This window comes from Larimichthys crocea, chromosome XVIII (genome assembly GCF_000972845.2).
Source record: "Larimichthys crocea isolate SSNF chromosome XVIII, L_crocea_2.0, whole genome shotgun sequence".
In the NCBI taxonomy this organism is placed as follows: domain Eukaryota; kingdom Metazoa; phylum Chordata; class Actinopteri; family Sciaenidae; genus Larimichthys; species Larimichthys crocea.
In genome coordinates this window covers 20,043,324-20,049,361 of record NC_040028.1, presented here as the reverse complement: position 1 = coordinate 20,049,361, position 6,038 = coordinate 20,043,324, and the positions used below count along the sequence as shown (strand labels likewise).

The 6,038-nt window shown below is 40.9% G+C and overlaps 1 protein-coding gene across 3 annotated transcripts in view; it reads left to right on the top strand.

The window, feature by feature from the left end:
- col8a1a (collagen, type VIII, alpha 1a) overlaps nucleotides 1-6,038 on the top strand; it is a 33,290-nt gene that overhangs the window by 184 nt on the left and 27,068 nt on the right. The window lies entirely within an intron of this gene.

Below are 6,038 nucleotides of genomic sequence, written 5' to 3'. Positions count from 1 at the left end.
CGAGGCTCCTCCTCCTGATCTGGAGTCCCCCAAGCGGTGTGAATGATCCCGGACTCACCCCAACACCATCACAGCCATGTTAGAGCTCACACACACACATGTTAGAGCTCATACACACACATGTTAGAGCTCATACACACTGTACACACACATGTTAGAGCTCATACACACACATGTTAGAGCTCATACACACTGTACACACTGATACACACTGTACACACACATGTTAGAGCTGATACACACTGTACACACACACACATGTTAGAGCTCATACACACTGTACACACACATGTTAGAGCTCATACACACTGTACACACACTGATACACACTGTACACACACATGTTAGAGCTCATACACACTGTACACACACATGTTAGAGCTGATGCATACATGTTAGTGCTGATACACACTGTACACACACATGTTAGTGCTGATACACACTGTACACACACATGTTAGAGCTGATACACACTGTACACACACACGTTAGAGCTGATACACACATGTTAGAGCTGATACACACTGTACACACACATGTTAGAGCTGATACATGTTAGTGCTGATACACACTGTACACACACATGTTAGAGCTGATACACACTGTACACACACATGTTAGAGCTGATACACACTGTACACACACATGTTAGAGCTGATACACACTGTACACACACATGTTAGAGCTGATACACACTGTACACACACATGTTAGAGCTGATACACACTGTACACACACATGTTAGAGCTGATACACACTGTACACACACATGTTAGAGCTGATACACACTGTACACACACATGTTAGAGCTGATACACACTGTACACACACATGTTAGAGCTGATACATACTGTACACACACACATGTTAGAGCTGATACACACTGTACACACACACGTTAGAGCTGATACACACTGTACACACACGTTAGAGCCCATCATGCAGGTCTGTACACACCTGTCAGTATTTCTGTTGTCTGTGTCAGTCTGCAGGGTGATAATATTTTGATAATAAAGGTTATAAAGTTGTAATATTACAGAGAGAAAATGATACAAGAAGTATAAATATAAGCAAGTATATATGAGTATATAAAAGTATGAGTATAAGTATATGCAGGTAAAAGTATGAGTAGAAGTAAGTAGAAGTATGGGTATAGGTATATGAGTATAAGTATAAGTATATGTAAGTATGGGTATAGGTAAGTACAAGTACAAGTAGAAGTATGGTTATAAAGTATTTTCATGTCAATTATACGCCCAAACTTCTAGTATTTATATGGTAAAATCTGGAATAAAACCTTAAACATGAAATCAACAGTACTATTATCCTTTTACCGTAATATTAGAAAAAGTTATACCGTATTTATTACGGTCAAATTTTGGAAACCATAAACTGCCAGATTTTTACTGTATAACAACAGTTTTAGGTTCTTGTTGTCGTTGTTTTTTTTTTTTCTTGTCATACTGTTTTTCAACTGTTTTTTGTAACTTTTTTTCAGATTATTGGAATTTCTTGAAAATTCTCTAAATTAAATTCAAAGTTTTAATTGTTCTGTTTGGACTGGAGCAGTTTACAGGACAGAGTCATTGTTGATGTTATTAGTAACACCTGTACTTTTCCTAATATGACATGTCCCGACATGTCTGCTGTCTGATCCCGTGTCGGATGAAGCAGTGTGTTAATGTTAATGTGCTGGGTTATCTGAATGAAATGTTCCACATATAATACAATAAATAAATATAACATTTAATCATGATATTATCATATAAACTAAAACCCAGGGCATTATGATTAAATGTTTGATTTTGCAATGAGTTGCAGTGAGTTGAATTGTTTGAAGCAGGACATTTCACATCCAGTCACAGTGTTGACATTCACTAATGAATCAGACGACGCACAGGTCATTTAGATCTGATGTCGTCTTTCTCTTCGCCCGTCTGACTGAGACCGAGACAAGACAGACTGATCTCGAGTACTGCAACACTTGTGGAGGAAAAAATCCACTGCTTCTCAAACTGTGGTACGTAGAGATACTCGGAGGAATCTCTACATTGTAACTAACGAGATAGTAAGTGGAGGTTAAATTAATGATTTGAAAAACTCTTCACGTGGCTCCAGACAGGAAATATTAGGAAGAAAAGTTCAGATCAGGAGTGACACTTTTCTCCCAAACGAACTCGGCCTGTACGCTGCTGGATTTTAACGTCTGTCAAACAGTGCTACGTGTAAAGATGAATATTTTCTGAGGCGGTACGTGGTAAAAAAAGGCTGTCCATCTCAAAAATAATATAATATGTCATTTCTATGTGAGGACGTTGAGACCAGTCATAAATACGAAGGAGACCACGCATGGTGGATGAGATGTAATCGACCTAATCATTGCGTTGTTGTGTCGGTCAGACTTATACATAGTGTAAAGATTTGTGTGAGTTTCACACACACGCCCTTTATTTTTGTCCTTGCACTTAAATCTGGGGATCTCTAAAAAGTAGTCCAGCACAGAGAGAAGTCGATTCTGTCTGATTAATGACTGGGTGGCACATCGTACGCCCACAGGCTTTAGCTGGACGGCGCGTTAATGGGAAGAAATATTCACTTATGATTGTTCTGCAGTACACCCTGACTTGGCCCAGAGCGGTGACGTGAAGCAACTGTCAGAGTAACCAATAGTAACACGTAGCAACAAACACAGTTTTTAGCCTGTAGCCTGTGAGTAATAGTCGGTCGGATGATTCAGTGTGTGTGTGTGTGTGTGTGTGTGTGTGACTTTGTTTCTCCATGTGCAGACTGTAGGCAGATGTCCATGAGGGTGTAAGATGTAAGTGTAATGTTTAGGGAAGTGGCCAGATAGTCAGTCATGCTGAAATTGTCCACATTCTCTCCCATATACACCCTCACACACACACACACACACACACACACACACACACACACACACACACACACACACACACGCACACACCGCCTCAGTGTCTGTGTTGCTAGGACAAATTTGCACAAGGGGAACTCCAATATATTCACATTAAGATGTCCCCGAGGGTCATTCGTACGTGTCAAATATCGACTAATAAACGTGCTATGGTGCACGATTAGAAAAATAATGTTCAATCTAATGCGACCCAGAGGAATATCCCTGCTTAATCTTTGTGTTTTGGCTATATTTCCTCTCAGTTTGGGCTCCCACAGATCCCAATTGTGTACATATAGTATATAGAATATATATACGGTATATAAAGGTGGTGCCACAAGCTGGGGTTGCGTGCTCGATGGTTCAAACTCCGCCCGGGGCCTTTCTGTGTGGCGTTTGCATGTATTCTCCGGCTTCTTCCCACAGTCCAAAGACAAGCAGGTTAATTTGTAGCGATGGGAAGTTCAGCTCTTTTCAAAGAGTCGTCTCTTTCAGCTCTTCATTTAGCGTCACTCGTAGCCTTTATGAATGGTTTGTGTGCTAGTAAACATTCAGTGTTTTCATAAAATGTTTATTTTTCTGCATTTTTTCCAGCTGTGCAGGTTTGTTGTTGACCTGGCCTGTACCACTACCCCCCTCCTTCTGTCACATAATGGTATGATCCTAGTCTGTCCTCGCATGCGATTGGCCCCCATGGTGCGCCCGTCATCAAAATAAAGTACCGTCCCTGCCTGCATGGATTCTGAGCAGGAGCGGCTAAAGATTCGGCTCTTGTCGTTCACTACAAAGAATCGGCTCGTTCGCGAACTACACATCACTAGTTAATTTATTACTGTCCATAGGTGTGAATGGTTGTTTGTTTGTATGTGTCAGCCAGTCCAGTGCCAGCTGGGATACGATCCAGCCCCCTGCGACCCTGATGAGGATACGCGGTTACAGAAAATACACAGAAAGATTGTTAACAGTGGATGCAACACATGCACACAGTCGTACAATCTGTTGCAACTCAGAGTTTCTACTTTTTGTTCTCACTCTGCGGTGAGTTAGAATAGCGAGTACAACACAGTGTAGTACAACAGCACTACTAACTATGGCCTCAGTGATAAAGCATAGCAAGTAGAGTGGATATATTCCTTTTGTTCACAGACAAAGAAATGGAGAATATGTAACGCTACGTGATTTATGTCTGAGAGCTCAAACTCTTCGTCGATCCTTTAATTACAGACTGACAGCACAGCAACACTGAAACAAAAGTAATGAAGCGTTTACTTCTGAGACATGTCAGCCGTCCAACATCATGTTTACGAGTATTTTTCATAAAACTCTGACGTATGAAGTGGATGAAAGTATGTTCCAGGGTTAAAACTGTCAGAGAGGAGTTGATATAAACTTAATATATGGTCATTTCTGTGGTCACTGTATTACATTTATATTACACTCACAACTTACAGTGTACCAAAATAAATTTAATAATATATTCATGTTTATTCCTCACCTTTTATCACATAGATTGAGCTGAGACGTAAAAACAAAAGGTGTTCATCCCAGGTCATGATGTCACGTTCAGCTCTTATAATAACAGAGTTTCTTCAGACTTCATGTTCTTCACACTTAACATGCACAATGCAAAAACAAAGACTCGTCCTTGTCCGACACTTTGCGTTGATCAAATGTTGTAGATCTACTATTTTAACATCTAAGCATTAATGCCCAGTGTTTTCTACTCGCTCCACAAGGAATTTATCAGCGGGTTAATTTATGATACCGGATAAAAAGCGGATTAAACATTTACATTTCTAACTGGCTGTTGCATTGGTTGTTTTCGTGCTAAACTGTTGCAGTGAGGACCTCTGCTGGAAAGATGCACATGTTGCAGGCAGTCCAGTCCAGATCAGATTGTGCCACTCGGTGGTCACAAAGTATCATAACAGGTTAGACACTGAAATCTGAAACTATCAATCTGTTATTGTCTGTATTTTCAGTATAAACAGGCCTGAGTGCAAGTCAGAGTATCACTTAACACGATGCATGACTAGATAAATGTGTGTGGGTTTGACAGTGATCTAGAGGTCTTTCCGCATCAGATGAGTCGATTCAGGCTTGGCACAGACTTTTGGGGGGGAGACAGTTAGTGAGAGCTTAGTCATCGCATGCCTGGAGCTGGATCGTGTCCGTACCTGCTGATTCCAGATCTGGCCAACAATCAACTCAGGAAACAATAGGTACAACAAGATTCACACCTGCAGATTCCGGCTGCCAGAATCACCACCTGTTACGGGAATTTGAAAGAAAAACCCTTAAATAAGGAGGATCAGATTCAAAACATCAAAGTTTAGGTTGAATTTATTGTTCTTGTACAAGAGGAGCGTCTCACGGTGCAACACACTAAAGGGGTTACAGAGAAAAAGGCTCCCTGAGGAGCTCTGACACTTATACATTTTCGTAAAAATGGGCTGTGTCAACCCCTGTAAATTGTTAACAGACAATTTGCATATAATGCATTTAAACAGCTTTCTTCAACATATCCCCTAATGAGTAGCCATTATGTCACCTCTCTGACCTGTCCCTAGGCCTCATTCTGTTCTGAAATCTCTTTATTTATACATTAACCTGAACTTTACCTTACCCTGCCAGTCTCAGGAAAACAGCAACAAACGGAAGTGTAATAAAGGAACAAACATTGTATCAGTTAAAACATCTAACTAGCTGTGTAACCCTCATTTTTATAACACCACCATTAACATCAATCGTTCTAATAATATCAATGCCAAAGAGAAATCGGTGTTAGGACAGCTCGGCAGGTGAGAGGTGGTTTATCCTGACCACAGAGGAGTCCCCCAGCAGGCGGACTCTTCCTGTGAACACCAGCCTTCGTGTTACGCAACTAAAAACCCCATGCATGTTCAAACACAGGGCGACTTTCAACGGTAAATAACAAACATGCTTTAATTCTCTGAACTATCTGAGGTGATTGCTACTTGATCCTCTGCACGACGGCAGCAGAGAAGCGAATTATGCATTATAAGAGAATAAAATATGAGCTGGGCACATGATCAGAGTCTTTATTGGTAGTGTTCCCTCTCACGCATCATGGCGCCATTTAAAGGACACCGACCAGACACCATGAGGC